General features: G+C 44.2%; 1 long non-coding RNA gene across 1 annotated transcript; it reads left to right on the forward strand.

The window, feature by feature from the left end:
- The first annotated feature begins 8567 nt into the window (after positions 1-8567).
- LOC141049086 (uncharacterized) lies at positions 8568-12928 on the forward strand. Its single transcript, XR_012220241.1, has 3 exons — positions 8568-9104; positions 10717-12000; positions 12593-12928. It is a non-coding gene; the product is annotated as an uncharacterized lncRNA (long non-coding RNA).
- The last annotated feature ends 9132 nt before the right edge of the window (positions 12929-22060 follow it).

The following is a 22060-nucleotide window of genomic DNA, read 5'->3' on the forward strand; positions in this document are numbered from 1 at the left end:
GATCAGGGGAAGACGACGGAGGATCAGGGGAGGACAACAGAAGATCAGAGGAGGACGACGGAGGATCAGTGGAGGACGACAGAGGATCGGGGGGAGAACGACGGAGGATCGGGGGAGGACGACGGAGGATCGGGGGAAGACGACGGAAGATCGGGGGAGGACGACGGAAGATCGGAGGAGGACGACGGAGGATCAGGGTAGGACGGAGGAGGATCGGAGGAGGACGACGGAGGATCGGAGGAGGACGACGGAGGATCAGAGGAGGACGACGGAGGACCAGGGGAGGACGACGAAGGACCAGGGGAGGACGACGGAGGATCAGGGGAGGACGACGGAGGATCAGGGGAGGACGACGGTGGATCGGAGGAGGACGACGGTGGATCGGAGGAGGACGACGGAGGATGACGGAGGATCAGGGGAAGACAACAGAGGATCGGAGGAGGACGACGGAGGATCGGAGGATAGGAGGATCGGAGGAGGACGGCGGAGGATCAGAGGAGGACGGCGGAGGATCAGAGGAGGATGGCGGAGGATCAGAGGAGGATGACGGAGGATCAGAGGAGGACGACGGAGGATCAGAGGAGGACAACGGAGGATCAGGGGAGGACGACGAAGGATCAGTGGAGGATGACGGAGGATCAGAGAAAGACGATGGAGGATCAGAGGAGGACGGCGGAGGATCAGAGGATGATGGAGGATCAGAGGAGGACGACAGAGGATCAGGGGAGGACGAAGGAGGATCAGAGACAGATGACGGAGGATCAGAGGAAGACAACAGAGGATCAGGGGAGAATAAAGGAGGATCAGAGGAGGACGACGGAAGTTGAGGGGAGGACGACAGAAGATCAGGGGAGGATAGCGGAGGATCAGAAGAGGATGACAGAGGATCAGAGGAGGACAATGGAGGATCAGGGGAGAATAAAGGAGGATCAGAGGAGGACGACGGAAGTTCAGGGGAGGACGACAGAAGATCAGGGGAGGATAGTGGAGGATCAGAAGAGGATGACGGAGGATCAGAGGAGGACAAAGGAGGATCAGAGGAGGATAAAGGAGGATCGGAGGAGGATAAAGGAGGATCAGAGGAGGACGACGGAAGTTGAGGGGAGGACGACAGAAGATCAGGGGAGGATAGCAGAGGATCAGAAGAGGATGACAGAGGATCAGAGGAGGACAATGGAGGATCAGGGGAGAATAAAGGAGGATCAGAGGAGGACGACGGAAGTTGAGGGGAGGACGACAGAAGATCAGGGGAGGATAGCGGAGGATCAGAGGAAGACGACGGAGGATCAGAGGAGGACGGTGGAGGATCATAGGGGGACAGCGGAGGATCAGAGGAGGACGGCGGAGGATCAGAGTCGGAGTACAAAGGATCTGGGGAGGACGATGGAGGATCAGGGGAGGAGATGGAGGATCAAGGGAGGACGACTGATTCTCACTTCCCTGGAATAGATACATGGAAATCACTCAGAACGTTCTCTGTATCTGTGGGAAAGTGATTACTCATTAATACAAGTGTGTGAAGGCCGAAACCTCTGCTGGAACGTTAGAGCAGATGGAGACACCCAACAGCAATTTTTAATAGAAATGAATCAGAAAACTGGATGAGACTGAAGCCACGTTCACACGGTCAGTATTTGGTCAGTATTTTACATCAGCATTTGTAGCCAAAATCAGGAGTGGGTGATAAATCCAGAAGTGGTGACGAGTTTCTATTAGACTTTTCCTCTGATTGTTCCTCTCCTGATTTTGCTTATAAATACTGATGTAAAATACTGACCACTAGAGATGAGCGACTTTGCCTTTTTTAGGGTCGAGTCGGGTTTCATGAAACCCGACTTTCTCAAAAGCTGAATCGAGAGAAATCGGCCGACTATCGGGAAAAGTCGAAAGTCCGACTGAAACACGAAACCCAATGCAAGTCAATGGGGAAGCAAAGTCAGCAGGGAGTGGAGAACAGGAAACACACCTACAGTGGGGAAAAAAAGTATTTAGTCAGTCAGCAATAGTGCAAGTTCCACCACTTAAAAAGATGAGAGGCGTCTGTAATTTACATCATTGGTAGACCTCAACTATGGGAGACAAACTGAGAAAAAAAAATCCAGAAAATCACATTGTCTGTTTTTTTTTTCATTTTATTTGCATATTATGGTGGAAAATAAGTATTTGGTCAGAAACAAAATTTCATCTCAATACTTTGTGATATATCCTTTGTTGGCAATGACAGAGGTCAAACGTTTTCTGTAAGTCTTCACAAGGTTGCCACACACTGTTGTTGGTATGTTGGCCCATTCCTCCATGCAGATCTCCTCTAGAGCAGTGATGTTTTTGGCTTTTCGCTTGGCAACATGGACTTTCAACTCCCTCCAAAGGTTTTCTATAGGGTTGAAATCTGGAAACTGGCTAGGCCACTCCAGGACCTTGAAATGCTTCTTACGAAGCCACTCCTTCGTTGCCCTGGCGGTGTGCTTTGGATCATTGTCATGTTGAAAGACCCAGCCACGTTTCATCTTCAATGCCCTTGCTGATGGAAGGAGGTTTGCACTCAAAATCTCACAATACATGGCCCCATTCATTCTTTCATGTACCCGGATCAGTCGTCCTGGCCCCTTTGCAGAGAAACAGCCCCAAAGCATGATGTTTCCACCACCATGCTTTACAATAGGTATGGTGTTTGATGGATGCAACTCAGTATTCTTTTTCCTCCAAACACGACAAGTTGTGTTTCTACCAAACAGTTCCAGTTTGGTTTCATCAGACCATAGGACATTCTCCCAAAACTCCTCTGGATCATCCAAATGCTCTCTAGCAAACTTCAGACGGGCCCGGACATGTACAGGCTTAAGCAGTGGGACACGTCTGGCACTGCAGGATCTGAGTCCATGGTGGCGTAGTGTGTTACTTATGGTAGGCCTTGTTACATTGGTCCCAGCTCTCTGCAGTTCATTCACTAGGTCCCCCCGCGTGGTTCTGGGATTTTTGCTCACCGTTCTTGTGATCATTCTGACCCACGGGGTGGGATTTTGCGTGGAGCACCAGATCGAGGGAGATTATCAGTGGTCTTGTATGTCTTCTATTTTCTAATTATTGCTCCCACAGTTGATTTCTTCACTCCAAGCTGGTTGGCTATTGCAGATTCAGTCTTCCCAGCCTGGTGCAGGGCTACAATTTTATTTCTGGTGTCCTTTGACAGCTCTTTGGTCTTCACCATAGTGGAGTTTGGAGTCAGACTGTTTGAGGGTGTGCACAGGTGTCTTTTTATACTGATAACAAGTTTAAACAGGTGCCATTACTACAGGTAATGAGTGGAGGAAAGAGGAGACTCTTAAAGAAGAAGTTACAGGTCTGTGAGAGCCAGAAATCTTGATTGCTTGTTTCTGACCAAATACTTATTTTCCACCATAATATGCAAATAAAATGAAAAAAAACAGACAATGTGATTTTCTGGATTTTTTTTTCTCAGTTTGTCTCCCATAGTTGAGGTCTACCTATGATGTAAATGGAAGGTAGACCTCAACCTCGACCTCAAATGGAAGAGGCCAGGAGCCATTTGGTGAGCTGCATTTCTTGCTACATGTTCACAGATTTACCTGTTGAGAAGCCAATGTTCACATGCCACAAATGCAAGCTTGTGTCCCTGTTGGAGGAAAAGTTGCAAAATCTCGAAGAGAGGTTAGCTACGTTGAAGATCATTAAGGAAGGTGAAGAGTTCTTGGACAGAGCAGAATTATCTCTTCATGTTACAGAAAGAGAAGAAATTCGAAGTGCACCTGAAGAAACAGAGGAATGGAGACATGTGACCCAGAGAAGCAGGAGGATCAGGAGGCAGTCAGCACCCATACTGCTCAGGAACCAGTACCAGGCTCTCACGCAGGAAAACGATGAAGAAATACATCAGGATAAGACTTTGCCAACAAACAGCAACCTTGTACGCCCTCAGAGTCCTCCTGGATGGAGAAAGAAAAATGTTGTGAAGAAGAAACGGAGAGTGGTGGTCATGGGGGATTCCCTGCTGAGAGGAACAGAGGCTGCTATCTGCAGACCGGATATAACTTCAAGAGAAATGTGCTGTCTTCCAGGTGCAAAAATTAAAGATGTGTCTGACAGGATATCAGGACTCTTCAGACCTACAGATGACTACCCATTCCTGCTACTACATGTGGGGACAAATGACACTGCAAGAAACGACCTGGAAACCATCTGCAGAGACTTTGAAGACTTAGGCAAGAAAGTGAAAGAACTGGGAGCGCAGGTGGTCTTCTCTTCCATCCTCCCAGTGGATGGCCATGGAACAAGGAGGTGGAATAAGATTCTGCAGGTGAACAACTGGCTACGTCGATGGTGCCGTCAGCAACGATTTGGATTTCTGGATCACGGAGTGAACTACTTATACGATGGACTACTTGCTAGAGATGGGGTGCACCTTACGAAGACTGGAAAGTATGTATTTGGAAATCGCCTTGCTACACTTGTAAGGAGAGCTTTAAACTAGAACAACATGGGAAGGGAAGCAAAAGACCAGAAAAACCCATACACCTGACAAATGCTATTGAGAACTCTGCTATTAGAAGTGGAAAGGAAGAACAAAGACGAAAGAATCTAATTAATAAAAATATTGGAGAAAGAGAAACCAATCACAAACTAAAATGTTTCTATACTAATGCACAAAGCATGGGCAACAAACAAGGAGAATTGGAACTACTAACACAGGAACAGAAATATGATGTCATTGGAATCACTGAAACTTGGTGGGACAATACACATGATTGGAATACAAGACTAGAAGGATACAACTTATTTGCAAGAAACAGACTTGATAAACGAGGAGGAGGTGTCGCATTGTATGTTAGAAACGCGTATATCTGCACAGAGATTGAAGCTTCAGAGACTGGGAGTTCTGTGGAAACTGTTTGGGTAAGAATACAAGGACAGAACAATGGAAAGGACACCATTGTAGGCATTTACTACAGGCCGCCTGTGCAAGCCGAAGATATAGATGAACTCTTTATGCATCAGATGGCCAAATTCTCCAAAAAATATGACATAGTTGTCATGGGAGATTTCAACTATCCAGACATTTGTTGGGAATCTCTCTCAGGCAAAACTAACAGGTCAAGGAAATTCTTATCCTCTCTTGCTGACAACTTTATCTTCCAAAAGGTAAGGGAGAAAACAAGGGGAACTGCTACCTTGGATCTAATCCTTATAAACAGGGAGGAAATGGTTGAGGAGGTAAAAGTGGCTGGGACCCTAGGAGGTAGCGACCATGCTATTTTAGAATTTTGGATAACTAGAGGAGGAAGACCTGTGAAGACTCAGACGTCAAGGTTAGATTTCAGAAAGGCAGATTTTAAGGGATTCAGAAAGAGAATTGGAGGGATCCAATGGCTGGATATCCTTAAAGACAAAAATGTCCAGGAAGGATGGGAAATCTTGAAAAATGAAATTCTCAAAGCACAGTTGTTAACAATTCCGAAAAGAGGGAAGAATAGGAAGCATTTAAGGAAACCAGGATGGATGAACACAGAACTTAAGCACATGCTAAAAAGGAAGAAAAAAATGTTTATAAAATGGAAAGAGGGAGGCATATCTAAAGAAGAATATAATGCTGTCTGCAAAACCTGCAGGGCACAAATCAGATTATCTAAAGCTGAAAATGAACTGAGGCTTGCAAGAGATGTCAAAAGCAATAATAAAGGATTTTGGGGATATGTCAAAAGTAAAAGAAAAGTCAAAGATGCTATAGGATTTTTACAGGATGAAAATGATGAAATGGTAAGACAGGATGTTGAGAAGGCTGAACTTTTAAATTCCTATTTTGCATCTGTTTTCTCTCAGAAAGGAAATGCAACATCAACTGTTATTCACTGTCCTATTAAGGGAATAGAAAAATCCAGGATATCTATAAACAGAAAGATAGTGAGGAAACACTTAGCTAACCTAAATGAATTCAAGTCTCCAGGTCCAGATGAATTACACCCCAGAGTACTGAAGGAGATAGCAGAAGAAATTTTTGAACCCCTCTCCATAATCTTTGAAAATTCTTGGAGAACAGGAGAAGTGCCAGAAGACTGGAGAAGAGCAAATGTTGTTCCTATCTTCAAAAAGGGGAAGAAGGTGGACCCAGGCAACTATAGGCCGGTGAGTCTGACTTCTATACCAGGAAAGATCTTTGAACAAATTATTAAACAACATGTATGTCAATACCTGGATAAGAATGAAGTGATTAAACAGAGTCAGCATGGGTTTCTAACTAATAAGTCATGTCAGACTAACTTAATTTCCTTCTATGACGGTATCACTGATTGGGTGGATCAAGGAAATGCTGTAGATATAGTATATCTTGACTTCAGCAAAGCATTTGACAAAGTCTCTCATACAATCCTTATTGAAAAAATGACTAAGTATGGAATGGACAAGGCAACTGTTAGGTGGATTCATAACTGGCTTAGTGATCGGACCCAAAGAGTGGTCGTAAATGGCTGCACATCCAGTTGGAAGAATGTCTCAAGTGGGGTACCACAGGGCTCTGTCCTGGGCCCTGTATTGTTCAACATCTTTATCAACGATTTAGATGAAGGAATTGAGGGTAAACTGATTAAATTTGCTGATGACACAAAGCTAGGATGGATAGCTAATACTAGAGAAGAGAGAGAGAGGATTCAAAAAGATTTAAATAAACTGGAGAAGTGGGCAGCAACTAACAGAATGGTTTTTAACAGGGAGAAATGCAAAGTACTACATCTGGGCAATAAAAATGAAAAAAACATATATAGAATGGGAGGAATAGGGCTAAGTGACAGCACATGTGAAAAAGACTTGGGTATACTAATAGATCACAGACTGAATATGAGTCAACAGTGTGATGCAGCAGCAAAAAAGGCAAATGCAATTCTAGGATGTATTAACAGAAGCATACAGTCTAGATCACGTGAAGTCATTATTTCCCTCTACTCCTCTTTGGTCAGACCTCATCTGGAATATTGTGTCCAGTTTTGGGCACCACATTTTAAAAAAGACATCAACAAACTGGAGCAAGTTCAGAAAAGAGCGACCAGAATGGTGACCGGTCTGCAAACCCTGTCTTATGAGGAAAGGTTGCAGGATTTGGGAATGTTTAGTTTGCAAAAGAGAAGACTGAGAGGAGACTTAATAGCTGTCTACAAATATCTAAAGGGCTGTCACATTGTAGAAGGATCAACTTTATTCTCATTTGCACAAGGAAAGACTAGAAGCAATGGGATGAAACTGAATGGGAAGAGACACAGATTAGATATTAGAAAAAACTTTTTGACAGTTAGAGTGATCAATGAGTGGAACAGGCTGCCACGAGAAGTGGTGAGTTCTCCTTCAATGGAAGTCTTCAAACAGAGGCTGGACAGACATCTGACTGGGATGATTTAGCGAATCCTGCTTTGAGCAGGGGGTTGGACCAGATGGCCCAGGAGGTCCCTTCCAACTCTACGATTCTATGATTCTATGATTCTATGATTCTAAATTACAGACGCCTCTCATCTTTTTAAGTGGTGGAACTTGCACTATTGCTGACTGACTAAATACTTTTTTTCCCCACAGTACATGCCGGACCGCTTTTTTAAAGTGCGCGAAAACTCTCTCTCTGACCTTGCTCAGTGGCTAAAAAAAGTCACGTGCAAGCATTCTGGGAAATCCGAGTTTGGAGCTTGTTTTGCCGACCGCATGGCCGACTTCATGCTGTGGTCGGGTTTCGGTCGGCGAAACCCGACTTTGCCATAAGTAGGCGACTTATGAATCTGGCCAACCTGTTTCGCTCAACTCTACTGAGCACATACTGACCGTGTGAACGTGGGCTTAGCGAGCTGTCAGGAACTGGTGGGGGTCAGAGTTTCCAGAGAACTCAGATTTCCCAATTTATTCTTTTTTTCTTGAACACTGCAGACGCTTCTTCCATTCTGAATCCGATCACTGAATCTTCTGCTGAGACGCCTCTGTCTGTGGAGCCAAATATAGCAGCTACTACTGTACCTGAGCGGTGTGACAGGCGCCACGAACGCTGCAATCATCCTGTCAATCATCTCCGTCTCTGCTCGGGCTGACAGCCGCTGCGGTTCTTCGGGGGAGACTGCGGCCCGCGCTCCACCGCATCACATTAGATAAAAATGGAATAAAAACTTTTTTCTTCCTCTCAAACATTAAACTTACAATATCAGGATTCTGCCAGGAAAAGGCACATTTTTCTCCACGTTTTAACCCCTTCCTGCACTTTAGTTTTTTTCCTCCCCTTCATCTAAGAACCGTAGCTTTTTTATGTTTCCATCACCGTCGCCGTACTGGGGGGTAATTCTCACGGGACAAGTTTTTGGGTTTTGTTCAATGTGCACTGATAATGAAATGGTAACGTGATTCTGCAACGATTCCCCGGATGTCTGTGCTTGTAACGTGACGGCGTGTGTCAGCGCCATGTAACGCTGTTACATCATGACATGCTCCAAAATATCAGGAGTAATGAAGGGCTGGGTGCACTCTGGGCGTGGCCGAGCACTTTGCACATCTTCCTGTCTACTTGCTATAGGTGTGAAGGTGCACGGAGCTGCCGAGGGGGCACCGAGCCGCCGAGGGGGCACCGAGCCAATATGGAAGACATTTCTGAAAGTCATCACTGGAAGCAGGGATGCATTGTAACAAGTGCGCAGCGCTCATTATCCTGAGCGCATTACACCCGGAGCTCAGAGATGAGCAATTCTCCATTCTTTGCTCATGAAGAATGACAATGTGATAATGCCGTCGCTTCAGGGAGCAGAACACACCGAGATTTCCAAGGCGGAAAATTGCAGCCACCGTGTCACGAAGGTTAGAAATTGTTTGTGCCGGTGACCGCGAGGCGAGATTTACAAGTCTGCACGAATCGCTGAGAAGACTTTATAAATTGGGAACATGAGCTGCGAATATGCGAAGAGCGCAGCAGCTGAGCACCGGCACACGGGTGATGTCTGCTAACGAGATGTTCCGCCATCAGTGAGCAAGTCTCACATTTGTTTCCATCCAGAGTATTATTGTATTATCTGCTCTGAAAAAAGCTGAAGGTCGCACAAGGTCGACTTTACGGAGAAGGGATCTCGGAACCACAGGTATAACATTCACCACATGTGTCGCCATAATTCTACAGAATTATTTGGGTTAGAAAAATAGCCCACATAATACTGCCACGTAGTGCTAATAAAACACTGACATATACAGATCATATAATACTGCCATGTAGTGCTAATAACACTGACATATACAGCACACATAATACTGCCATGTAGTGCTAATAGCACTGACATATACAGCATACATAATACTGCCACGTAGTGCTAATAAAACACTGACATATACAGATCATATAATACTGCCATGTAGTGCTAATAAAACACTGACATATACAGCACACATAATATTGCCATGTATTGCTAATAAAACACTGACATATACAGCACACATAATACTGCCATATAATGCTAATATAACACTGATATATACAGCGCACATAATACTTCCACGTAGTGCTAATAACACTGACATATACAGCACACATAATACTGCCATGTAGTGCTAATATAACACTGACACATACAGCACACATAATACTGCTATATAATGCTAATATAACACTGATATATACAGCACACATAATACTGCCATGTAGTGCTAATAACACTGATATATACAGCGCACATAATACTGCCATGTAGTGCTAATAACACTGACATATACAGATCATATAATACTGCCATGTAGTGCTAATAAAACACTGACACATACAGCACACATAATACTGCCATATAATGCTAATATAACACTGATATATACAGCACACATAATACTGCCATGTAGTGCTAATAACACTGATATATACAGCACACATAATACTGCCATGTAGTGCTAATAACACTGACATATACAGATCATATAATACTGCCATGTAGTGCTAATAAAACACTGACATATACAGCACACATAATACTGCCATGTAGTGCTAATAAAACACTGACATGTACAGCACACATAATACTGCCACGTAGTGCTAATATAAAACTGACATATACAGCACACATAATACTGCCATATAATGCTAATATAACACTGATATATACAGCGCACATAATTCTTCCACGTAGTGCTAATAACACTGATATATACAGCGCACATAATACTTCCACGTAGTGCTAATATAACACTGACACATACAACACACATAATACTGCCATATAATGCTAATATAACACTGATATATACAGCACACATAATACTGCCATGTAGTGCTAATATAACATTGATATATACAGCGCACATAATACTGCCATGGAGTGCTCACATAAATTACCATAATATACAGTCTCCATATTTTACCCTAATAAAGAGCCTAGCCTGTGTGATCTGCTGGTGTGGAGTGACATCAGTGACATCAGACGGGGCCGCACTGATAACAGAGGACAATAGCTCGCATATAACTAGCCCAGCATGTGGCGCTATACTCAGGGATAAAGGTCTGAGACATAACAGTGCGGATGATCCTGCAGCGAACCATTTCCTCTATAAAATGCACAGCGGCTATAAAGCTTTATCTAATTTTCCTTCCGTCTGAGAAAGCCCCTCGGGACGTTTTCACATAAACAGACGGATGAATTACAGTTTCTAACAAGAAGATTTCCTTAAATCTGTTCCATTTTCCATTTCAGTTAAACAATTTTATCGTTTCAGAACGGCAGCGACACAAGGAGAGAGCGCCAAGGTGCGGTTTACGGAGCGATCGCCTTCTGCGCTGTCACGTGTAATGTGTCACCACTGGGAACATTCATCTGCGTGACGTCACCAATCACAGACAGGAAGGTGACGCTGAGATTCCTCTGTGACGAGTACGATGTGCAGCGTCCTGCAGCGTCACGGCCAGGTCTGCTCTCATGTGAAGTCAGATGGCCGCTGATAAAGTCCAGATAACTCAACAATAACTTGTTCTTCTTCTTCTTTGCGAAAATCGAATTTAATTTGTTACAAAGAAGAAAACAGAGAAGATGGAAAACCTATCAAATCAAACAACTGCAGCCACTAGAGGTAACTTGGAGACTTTCAGCCATCGGGGTCAACTACAGAGGCCGCGCAGCATCACAGGAGCATCACACATTTGTAAGATTCATTTAGGAGTAAGCATTAAAGGGGTTGTCTCAGCATGTAATTTTAATGAGTTACCCTAAGGATCAGGATGCTGGAGATCCAATGGTACCCAAGTTTAAATTTTAAAATAGGACTTTTATGGATGTAGAGAAACCAAATATGCTTTTTTTTTTTACATTTCTACCTACTGTTGCCAATGGGGCATTACCACACCCTACTTAAACTGTTGCTAGCTTCCAGATAATTCCTGGCTATTCCTTGACCTCTGATGCTACTTTTACAATGTAGTACAAAAACTTGGCACTCAAAAAGAAAAATTGGTTTGACGGTTCCTTTTATTGTGAAAGGCGTCCAGTTGAGTACATTCCTTTAAACGTTTTCGGTCATACAATTGACCTTCCTCAGAAACAGAATTTTTTTCATAGTTGGTTTTAACTAGAATGAGTTTACAAAAGGACAAGGCATTATAATTAGTGAACAAATGAATATATAGCAAATATCCGAGCAACAGGAGGCCGATGATAAACGTATGAACATCATGTACAGTTTAAACACGAAGTCGATAACTAAATAAAAACTGAAACAGCGAATCCTGATATAAGGTTGAAGTGAGCCTAGTGAGACTCCACAGGTTCCAAGGGCGGTGATGGTTTGTAAGGAACATATGTAAGAAACGTGCCCTAGGAAGTTTAAAACAGGCAACAAGTGTGACACTAAGCAAAAAGGATACTGTGAACTTCGTGATAGCCGACTGGAATGAGTGCCAAGACAGGTACCTGAGAGGAGCTGTAATGGAAAATGCCATATGTTATTATTAAAGAACCGCGGTCGTGAGGAGGCACTATTCAGTACTGGAAGAAAAAGAACAAGACGGTGAGTGACAGTGGCACATGTACATATAGGGGGATGTTATGTGAATGAAGAAGGTGACAAAGTCCAAAAACAGTCAATTAATACCTGGGTCTATTCATTAATAAGAGAAACAGACGTCTGAGAGGCAGCAGCTACTGAGGATGATAAGTAAAATGAGTATAAATGTCTGTATTGAAATAGGCTGAGGAGATGTACATAATGTGGACATCCATACCATTTATTGGATATACCGGTCCCTGCATAACTTAAAGGTGTCAATCCCGTGGGTCAGGTGATTTCCTACATGAATGGGTAATCTAGTTCACATTATGTGCATATCCTCAGCCTCAGTACACACATTTATACTCATTTTACTTATCATCTTCGGTGTCCTTTCAATATGTATGGTGTATGAAGGCCAATGTGCCAGTATTATGATGTAGAATTAAGAAAGTTGAAAATATTGGCCTCCATCATTTCTGTGATGGTGTGATATGCTATGTGGATATCATTTTGTGTATATTTCTATTTCACTGATTTTCATAGTGTTTTTCTTGTTGCCTTGTATGTCTGCAGCCTAACTGTATCTATGTCTCTTCATGACCCCCTGTAGTGTCTTAATCCCCCAGGCACCTTTGTCAGGTCTGGGAGGATGGAAAACCACCCTAACCCGTCTGACTACTCCTGGACATAGGGAGGGGGCTTGAAAGGACAGGAGGGAGGAAGTCAGTTCCTGTGTGGAGAGCATCGTGTGAACACAGCACGTCAGAGAGAAAGGGAAGCGTATGGACTTTTTATCCTCTGGCTGCTGGATTTTTGGACTCTTATCTCCCTGGACATTTTATCCTGTTACTGTACTGCATACGTGTTCTGGACTATGGTATCCTCAGTGTGGTGGATTGTTTATGGACCTTCGAATTTTGCCTATAATAAAGGTCTTGGGATTGTTTACACTTCCCTCGCTCTGTTGATTGTGTGATACTGAAGAAGGACCCTGTGACAATTTCTTTGTCAAAATTAACTTTTTTATGCCATTTTAAAAAAGTGGGTGGGAAAATGCGCGCGGCCATCTATGCAGATGTATGTATGGCGGATTTCTGAATTTCCACTTTGCCAATGTTGAAAAAAGCTGTAATCCTCAGTTTACTGCCATAAAAAAATGGAAAGTGAGTTCTAGAGAGAAGTGTTATCTCCAAAGATGCGCTGAATGTGCAGTATCAATGTGCGACACTTTAATAACCTTGTTGCAAATTACAGCAGCATAGGCAGATATTAATAATAATCCTGTTCAGTATTATATTCCGGTCACTGGACATGGACTCGGCCCCCACAATAAGCTCAGACTAACCTCTGTTTTCTCTTCCTATTGCATTAGACACAATGTGATCGATGTTCCAGATTCTTGTGTGTGACTTCGATACATTTATCTCCTCCGCACTCGTCCGCAGATTTTCATTTACCATACACGTTTATTTTATCTGAGGATTAGGAGATGACGGCTGGAATTAGGACGGATAGAGTCATAAATCGTACAATATTTTTCATGTTAGTTAATCTCCTTACGTAGAAGATTGTGTCCATCCTGAGCAAATGCCCGCAGATTCTCCGCAGTTATCAGCTATTACAGGGAATACTTTCCTATGGGAACTTTTCTTATATTAGTGCCCGACCTGATGTATAAAAAATTTAAAAAAAGAAGGACTATGCTTTTACACTGTTAGTCGGTCAATGCTCTTCAATGGCCACAGGGGGCAGTATTCTGACTAATCAGTCGCAGCTATTAGCAGATGCGTGAGAAGGATTAGAGCTTCACACGTCACATGAACTGATGGACGCCAAGTGGAACAAGCGTGGGGCAATGTGATCGATAAACTCCACTAAACAACTGGTCCGATGGTCAGTATCCAGAATATGGCTGCGATATCAGACCAGTGTGAGGCGATCACTTCATTTACGGTTTGGCCCACAGTAATAATGAGCCGATTACACTGAAATACATCTGTGGTGTCTGAACTCCAATTATAGTAAATGTATCATTCAGATCCAAAACCAGTGGCCAATAATTCTGCTGACATGTCTGAAGCCCCGCAGATCCGGGTCGTCCTGTGTACGGCTCTTCTTGTCCAACCTTCATTGCCCCATGTATAATATTCAGCCCCTCACCCCCTGGTGTATAACACCTAGCTCTGATGGCCCCTTTGTATAATGCCCGGCCCTAATGCCTCCCTTTATATAACATCCAGCCTCCACGTCCCCCGGATATAACATCCAGACCCTCGCCGCCGGTATATAACATTCAGCCTCATCATCCCCAGTGTATAACCTCCGGTCCCCACCTCCAGTGTACAATCTCCAGCCCCTAGACCCCCAAGTGTATAACCTGCGGCCCCCACATCCCGTCTTTACTACCATGTGACTGAGCGGCCGGTGGTGCAGAGCTCCTGATACCAGCGCGGTCCTGTAATGGAAACCACCAGGGTAACAAGTCCGTCCATGACTTTTCCTCCTGAATCTTCCCCATCACCTGTGAGTGATAATACTGAGAAGTGGAAGGAACCGCAGCAACTCAGCCACAAAGAGGAGACCCCGTAACATTACAGAACGGGGGGCCGAGTGCAGATAAGCCACCACCGCTCTGCTGACCTCATAACCGCCGAGCCCAGATCTCCTCTGGTATCAGCACAAACACTGCGCCTCCACCAGGTGCTTCATGGCCAAGCAACTGAATGCAGCCTTACATCACCAAGCACAATGCCGGGCGTCGGTTGGAGTGGTGTAAATCCGCCACATCTGGTCTTTGGAGGAGACGTGTTCTGTGCAGTCACGGATCGCACTTCTCTATCTGCATCTGATGGGTTAATTAATCAGTGATACTTAAATAAGATGATACAATAGATTTCCTGTAGTCTTGTAATCTGAAATGAATGCTACATCTAATATAAACTTATAATTGTTTTCTACTTTGTTTCTTTTTCTTACACTTTGAATCTACAATGTTTGGCTTAGTGTAAATCTATGACCTGTTTGCTTCATTCCAAGTCCTAATAATCCACTATCTTCATTTACCATAAGTGTAATAATCTCTTCATCAATGCTGAAATGTGGATAATACTAAGACGAGAGCGGAATCAATACCCGCAGTAATCAGCGACGCAGAAGCTTCGTCCCTATTACACCCAATAGACCTCAGCCAATTAATACCAACATGTCGGAGATTAGCATCACTTCGAGGCAATGTTCATCTCTGAGGACAAACATGAACTGGACTTAATTAAAAAGTGACAATAATAGATCCGCTGTACATTTACTGCAGCCATAAAGGCATTATCATCATCAATAACAACGGGGGGCAATGCACGGCTTGTAGGGGAGATAAGCAGGTAAACGCATGGGAAGTGGAGAACATTGCGCCCCACAGATTTACTGAATGCATAAACTGTGCGAGAACATAAGAAGTCGTCACAGTTCATTTTCCGTACAAATCCCAGTAATATCTGCCATTTGGGGGGAGTCTGGGCCGTGTGACTGGGGGACGCCATCTACATTTCCTGTCTGGTGCAGAAGCGACATCTCTGAGGTTCAACTTCTTCTCACCAGTAATTTTTGCTTATTGCTGATCAATCCTGAGTGCGGCTCTTCAGAGTCCCGTCCTGAATGGGGCACATGCTGCACCTCTCATTTATGGTCTATGGGATGTCCATAGATAACGCACCACTGATGTTCCCCAGCAGGCCAATAGACAATGAGTGCAGAGGAGGGTGAGGACCTCTGCTCCATTCAGGACTGGACTCTACAGGGATCCAGAGCCCTGATCTCAGGATCACTGGGGGTCCCAGCAGTCAGACCCTCAGTGTTCATCAGTGTATTCCTTACTCAATGGATAAGGCATAACCCTGTATTTCTAGAATAACCCTTTAAGTGTTTGAACCATTCTTCACTCCCCAAAGACTTCTATGACTAAAGATGCATTGCAGAGAAGGAGAAAGAGCCGAAAGCAAAAGTTGTGTCTGGTTAGTTCTCTTGTGTCTCATATTTCTAGACAGTGCTTATGTGACCGCCATGGTAGAAGGAGGAGTAAAATTAACTTTCCCATCACATTGATGTGATTGTTCAGAAAAAGTGCAGAAGTTGATGCATCCTACAATAATTGGGGAATGGGACTTTTTAAACGAGCCGCATGTATCTGGCTATGATTGTGTTTTCAGTACCTTCCAATTTTGCCTTTTGCATCATCTCTTTTCCAACTTGCTTTGTGGGCCAGTAGCTACTCTGTGGATGCAACCCAGGGGCCTCTGCTGCAAATACCAGATAAACCAGATCCCTTTGTAGGGATGAAATCAAAGCATTCCCTGTGACCTCCTAAGTGGAGTGGTGAGTGCAAAGACTGCCTGTGGACATCATATTAAGAGTTGTCAGATTCTATGTACAGATTCATGATGAAAGGTAACAGTGGACAGATCTGTAGGGTCCTGCAATGTGTCCAGACCCAACCAGTGCTTGGAGTGTAGTTATCGAGGCTGCAGAGATAACAGCAGAGATAACAGATGAATTATGGGCCCCAGAACAGCAGCATCTCATGAACTCAAAGCCCAATATTAGATGAAAGCAAATTATACTTCTAATGGCTGAACAGCGGCAATGACAGCAGCAGAACAGTACAGAACATAATGGACAGGCAGGCAGAAGTCACAGCCGATCTAATCATCCTCATCAGCATTTAGTGAGTACAGATCCATTAAATTAATTGCGCAATAATAAGGATGATGAGGAGGAAGTTCCTGACACCCTGTTCCGAGAACACATCCTCAAAATAGGACATGTATTCCATCAGGGACCGGGTATCCAACCTGGCTTAACAGGTGTCCAAGCAGTGCCTTTGACAGCACTCATTTCACCCTACTACCTCCCGAGTCTCTCAGTCCACCACGGGATTGTGCAACATCAACCAAGGTAGGCTAAGAACCACAGATGAAGGCAAGCCCTCTAGCACTTATCAACCGATAGATTCTAAGTACATGGCCCCCACCTGCAGGCGTATCCCTAGAATGACCTGGGTAGTGTGCCCTTGGCGCAAGTTTGCGGAATCAATAGAGAATCGAAGGATTGAGACCCTGGTCCTGAATAAACCGTGCGCCAATCAGTTTAAATCCCTCCCCACTGTCCAAAAAGGCTTAAATAACCACCTTACTTTCGCCAAAATGGATCTCGGCTGGTAAAAAGAATTGTGACTTACTTACAGATGAAATATAAATACCTGGCTTGCTAATCTACTGGCAACTAGGGCTCCTTAGTTTTCTGGCAGCTGTTTGTGGTTATGTATAGATGGACAAGTACCAACAAAATGACCCTTCCCACCACAGAAAAAACACACTCCCTTTTTGATCCAAACCACAGGAGGACCGGTAAAACGAGTTGTTCCTCCCAACTGCATGGGTTCCTTGATAAACTCAGCCCTAGGTTCCATTGACCCCTGCCCCCGAAAATTGAAGTGTCTTTTTATGTCTCTGACATAGACAGTGGTCCACTCGGATAGCTAGAGACATGGTTGGCTTCAGGGAAATCGGGGCCTCATACAGAACATCCTTTACCTTTTCAGAAAACCCCTGACAGAACTGACTATGGAGCGCGGCGTCATACCACATAGTATCAGTAGACCACCTAAGGAACTCGGAGCAATACTCCTCCACTGGCCGGTCTCCTTGCAGCAGCTGACTTAGATTGGACTCAGCCAGAGAAACATGATCAGGGTCATCATAGAGAAGACCCAGAGCCAGACAAAATTCCTTGACCGTCTGAAGCGCCAGGGAATCACACAGGAGAGAAAATGCCCAGACTGATGATGAGGATCTCCATCCATTGCTCCTCGATAATCGAGGAATGAGGATGTAATCTAAAATAAAGTTTGCAGGCCTCCCTGAAAAACAGAAATTTATTACGACCCCCACAGAACCTATCTGACAAAGCATTGAGGGGCCGAGATGTATAGGAAAACACTAAGCAGACAGACAAGAGAAAACAGACAGGGATAAAACAAAAAACTACAATCATACAAATACTCTCACAAAACAACAGACTGGGAAACAGAGACGTTATAGGAAGGGGAAACCAAATGTGAGAGGATGAAGATAAACACGCAAACTAACTCCACGCAGCAATCTCCATAAAAACTCTCCAACCACCAACTCCAAACACTGAACTTTCTCTTTCAACACCAAACCAGGAAGTAGAACTATCACTGGCAACTCTCAAGTTATATAGCAGAGGGGAACGGCCAACACTGAACAGCTGAGACAATTCAGGATGGAGAGCTCCAGGAGATCAACTGAACTGATTAACCCTTGTAATGACAGAGCAAGGGAAAAACCTGCACTGTTTAATAGAATGGTGAAGCACTTCTAATAAGTACAGAAGTTCGTGTATTCAGATGCAATGATCTTCTGATGCCTCTCTGTCGTAGTATCCCCCGTGACCATTTTGGTTACTATGACCGTTATCATCTGCTTGCCTGCAGTCATAAATGGTGAAGAGACCTGGACATTATTAAGGCTGTGCTTGCGTTAAAGAGCTTTAAGGGGTTGGTTTCAGTTGTAGGAGACCTTAGAGGGTTACACACGGCTTTCCAGATCAATTGGGGGCCAATTCAAATCGCCAAAGATTTGCTCATCACTAGTCGTGATGAACTATCGGCACATATTAGTATTCATACTCAGACACTTCCTCTGCGCAGAAGTCAATTTTACAAGTCTTCTCAGCACAATTCCGACACCCTGAGCGCTGGTTACACATGTGCTGCAGATATCGATTTCTGCTTGTTTCAGGAAATTGCGCCTTTCATCATTGATTATAAGATTCTTATATATTTGGGAAATGAACAATTTGCATTGTGAAGAGATTTTACTCCACTTGTTTATTATGTTGTACGATTCCTGGACCCACGGCAGGATGTTATTCTAAAGAAGCAATACTGCAAGTCTACAGTGATGGCGGCTTCCTACATCTCTGGTCTAATTGAATAAAAGTGAATTATAAAGAGAAGCAGATGTTTAGCGTCTACTAATGTTGAGCATTCCGATACCGCAAGTATCGGGTATCGGCCGATACTTGCTGTATCGGAATTCCGATACCGACTTCCGATATTTTTTCAATATCGGAATTCGGCATCGGAATCGGAAGTTCAAAGTTGATTGACAGACTGACGTCATCATGATGCGCGGTGTGTGCGCATCATGATGCGCCGTCATTTCGGGCCTTCCGGGGGTCTCTGCCGGCCTGCCGGGGGGCTCTGCCGGCCTGCCGGGGGGCTGTGTGGACTGCCCGGGGTCTGTACCGGCCTGCCGGGGGGGCTGTGCCGGCCTGCCAGTGGTCTGTGCACCCTGTGGGGGTCTGTACCGGCCTGCCGGGGGGCTGTGCCGGCCTGCCGGTGGTCTGTGCACCCTGTGGGGGTCTGTACCGGCCTGCCGGGGGGCTGTGCCGGCCTGCCGGTGGTCTGTGCACCCTGTGGGGGTCTGTACCGGCCTGCCGGGGGGCTGTGCCGGCCTGCCGGGGGGCTGTGCTGATGTCCGGGGGTCTGTGCAAGCATCGTCCGATGGGACTACAAGTCCCATCGGGCGATGCCTGCTACCATGACAGTGATTGACACATTAGCCAATGATGGGACAGTAGTAGTCCCATCATCCGGCTAATGTGTTAAATGTTAAAAAAAAAAAAAAAAAAATACTACATACATACTACATGCATGCTACATACATACTACATGCTACATACATACTACATATATACTACATACATGCTACATACATGCTACATACATACTACATGCATGCTACATACATACTACATGCTACATACATACTACATGCATGCTACATACATACTACATGCTACATACATACTACATATATACTACATACATACTACATACATGCTACATACATACTGCATGCTACATACATACTACATACATACTACATACATACTACATGCATGCTACATGCATGCTACATACATACTACATGCATGCTACATGCATGCTACATACATACTACATGCTACATACATACCACATACATACTACATACATACTACATACTACATATATACTACATGCATGCTACATACATACTACATGCTACATACATACCACATACATACTACATACATGCTACATACATACTACATGCATGCTACATACATACTACATATATACTACATGCATGCTACATACATACTACATGCTACATGCATGCTACATACATACTACATACATACTACATGCTACATACATACCACATATATACTACATACATACAATACATTCATACAATACATACATAGACATACAGTACATATAACATAGAGTAACATACTTACCAATACTTGTCACATTGTTCCCCGAAGCCATTGTCTTTTCCGGAATAAATATTAACATAACAAACCACAAAAATACTCACCCACGATCCGAAGCAGTCCACGAGTGTGTCCCACGACGATCTTGGGTAGAGAACGGCAGCATCAGATGATGCTGCCGTTCTCTACGGGCTGCAGGAATCCAATGACGGAAGGTAGGTATCCTTCCGCACTGTATTCCTCCGCCACTTAAAAAAAAAAAAAGTCCCTAGTCTCACTTTATGCCATTGCTGCGTGGGAAATTCCCACACAGCAATGGCATAAAGTGAGACTAGGGACTTTTTTTTTTTTTAAGTGGCGGAGGAATACAGTGCGGAAGGATACCTACCTTCCGTCATTGGATTCCTGCAGCCCGTAGAGAACGGCAGCAACAGCTGATGCTGCAGTTCTCTACCCAAGATCGTCGTGGGACACACTCGTGGACTGCTTCGGATCGTGGGTGAGTATTTTTGTGGTTTGTTATGTTAATATTTATTCCGGAAAAGACAATGGCTTCGGGGAACAATGTGACAAGTATTGGTAAGTATGTTACTCTATGTTATATGTACTGTATGTCTATGTATGTATTGTATGAATGTATTGTATGTATGTAGTATATATGTGGTATGTATGTAGCATGTAGTATGTATGTAGTATGTATGTAGCATGCATGTAGCATGCAGTATGTATGTAGCATGCATGTAGTATATATGTAGTATGTATGTAGCATGTAGCATGCATGTAGCATGTAGTATGTATGTAGCATGCATGTAGTATATATGTGGTATGTATGTAGCATGTAGCATGCATGTAGTATGTATGTAGTATATATGTGGTATGTATGTAGCATGCAGTATGTATGTAGCATGCATGTAGTATATATGTAGTATGTATGTTGCATGTAGTATTTATGTAGTATGAATGTAGCATGTATGTAGTATGTAGTATGAATGTAGCATGTATGTAGTATGCATGTTGTATGTATGTAGCATGTAATTTTTTTTTATTTTTTTTTTACATTTAACACATTAGCCGGATGATGGGACTACTACTGTCCCATCATTGGCTAATGTGTCAATCACTGTCATGGTAGCAGGCATCGCCCGATGGGACTTGTAGTCCCATCGGACGATGCCTGCACAGACCCCCGGAGCCTGCACAGACCACCGGCAGGCCGGCACAGCCCCCCGGCAGGCCGGCACAGCCCCCCGGAGCCTGCACAGACCACCGGCAGGCCGGCACAGACCACCGGAGCCTGCACAGACCCCCTGGCAGGCCGGCACAGCCCCCCGAAAGGCCCGTACAGACCCCAGAGAGGCTGTACAAGGGCAGGAAAGGGTTTTTCTTATTCCGATACCGGAAGTCCCATAGACTTGAATGGGACTTCCGGTATCGGAATCGGCGATACCGATACTTTTTTTAAAGATCGGCCGATACCATCCGATACGATACTTTGAAGTATCGGACGGTATCGCTCAACTCTAGCGTCTACACATCAGGTTTATAGACTGTGGATACAATGGTGGAGCCACGTATTAGATGGCCACAGTCAGAGACATAAGAGGCTGGGAGGAGAATGAGCACAACGCCAAATATCTCTGCATAAACCATCCAGAGACTGGAAAACTGGGTGACATCCCTGATAGGAACGGTGATATCTGTCTCCATATTTGTCTTACAGCATCTATTATCAAAC

Source organism: Dendrobates tinctorius, unplaced genomic scaffold, assembly GCF_039654945.1.
Source record: "Dendrobates tinctorius isolate UK_male_01 unplaced genomic scaffold, ASM3965494v1 ptg000143l, whole genome shotgun sequence".
In the NCBI taxonomy this organism is placed as follows: Eukaryota; Metazoa; Chordata; class Amphibia; order Anura; family Dendrobatidae; genus Dendrobates; species Dendrobates tinctorius.